This window comes from Silene latifolia, chromosome 2 (assembly GCF_048544455.1).
Source record: "Silene latifolia isolate original U9 population chromosome 2, ASM4854445v1, whole genome shotgun sequence".
NCBI lineage: Eukaryota > Viridiplantae > Streptophyta > Magnoliopsida > Caryophyllales > Caryophyllaceae > Silene > Silene latifolia.
In genome coordinates this window covers 104,505,681-104,507,064 of record NC_133527.1, presented here as the reverse complement: position 1 = coordinate 104,507,064, position 1,384 = coordinate 104,505,681, and the positions used below count along the sequence as shown (strand labels likewise).

At 39.7% G+C, this 1,384-nt stretch overlaps 1 non-coding gene across 1 annotated transcript; it reads left to right on the top strand.

Moving 5' to 3' along the window:
- The first annotated feature begins 372 nt into the window (after nt 1-372).
- On the top strand, nt 373-479 carry LOC141644724 (small nucleolar RNA R71). Its single transcript, XR_012544334.1, has one exon. It is a non-coding gene; the product is annotated as a small nucleolar RNA R71 (small nucleolar RNA).
- The last annotated feature ends 905 nt before the right edge of the window (nt 480-1,384 follow it).

Below are 1,384 nucleotides of genomic sequence, written 5' to 3'. Positions count from 1 at the left end.
AAAGTTCCACAATTCTCACATATTCCACTTGGGATTGATGAAGATGCTACCATGGCATTAACATGTTAATTTGGTGATTTTGAGGCTTCTTAAAGCTTAGCCATAGCCTTTTCAAACTTCAAGTTGATGGTATCAATATGAGCACTAAGTTGAGCACCCAATTGAGTAATAGAGTCCACTACATGCTTTCCTCCTCTAGTAGCCTTGCGATGTCTACTATCTTGTGAATTATGGACCGCTATTTCCTCAATCTTGTTCCAAGTTTGATTATCGTCAACTTCGGTGAACATACCGTTTGATCCCATGTTGAGAATGTTTCAGGAGTCTTCATAAATACCATTCCAAAATTCTTGTACCAAGAACCACTCGCTAAGTCCATGATGAGGACATGAGCGACAAGTTTCTTTGAATCGCTCTCAAGCTTCATACAAAGATTCTTCGTCCCTTTGCTTAAAACCCGTGATTTGGGCTCTTAGCATGTTAGTCTTTTCCGGAGGGTAGAACTTTTTGTAGAAAGCTAGAGCCAACTTATTCCAAGAGTCAATTCCAAGAGTAGCCTTATCAAGGCTCTTTAACCATTGTTTCGCGGTACCAATTACAGAAAAAGGAAATAAGACCCATCGAATTTGGTCTTGAGTCACTCCGGTTTGTGAAATCGCATCACAATAGTCACAAAAAGTCTCCATGTGAGAATGAGGGTCTTCACTAGGCATCACCCCAAATTGGCTTCTTTCGACTAATTGAATAAATGAGGATTTTGCAATAAAATTTTCGGCTAAGTGTTGTGGTGTGGGAGTACTATTGGGTAGGTTATCCTCGGTTGGTACGGAATGTGATGAAAACTTAGGCATTGTGGGTTGATTTTGTGGTTGATTTTGTGTTGGGTTCTCCTCACCTTCTCCTGCAAAAGGGTTGATGAACTCAAGAGTATTTGGTTGAATATCTACAACCTCACCAATACCTCTCAAAGTATTTCTAGCAAGTCTTCTATTGGTTGTCAAAGTTCTTTCAATTTCGTGATCAATGGGTAACAAGTTACCTTGTGATCTTCTAGACATGCAAAATATCAAACAACTCGAAAACAATTAGAACAAACCTTGAGGAGTTCTACTTCCCCAAGGCAAAGAAAGACACAACTAATAACAATCAAAGAAAATCAAATCAAGTTAACACCGTCCCCGGCAACGGCGCCATTTTTGGTCAGTCGCTTTCTTAGCTTAGATTTCGGTTACTTGTCGTTAGGAGTACCTAGACCAAAACAATATTTATAATCTTCACAAACAACTCTACTATTTGTAAAGAGGCAAGTAAAGGTCGGATCCCAAGGGACGGGTATTGATGTAGGATTTTCGATTGCAAGTAGTGGTGGCTAAGGGTGTCACAA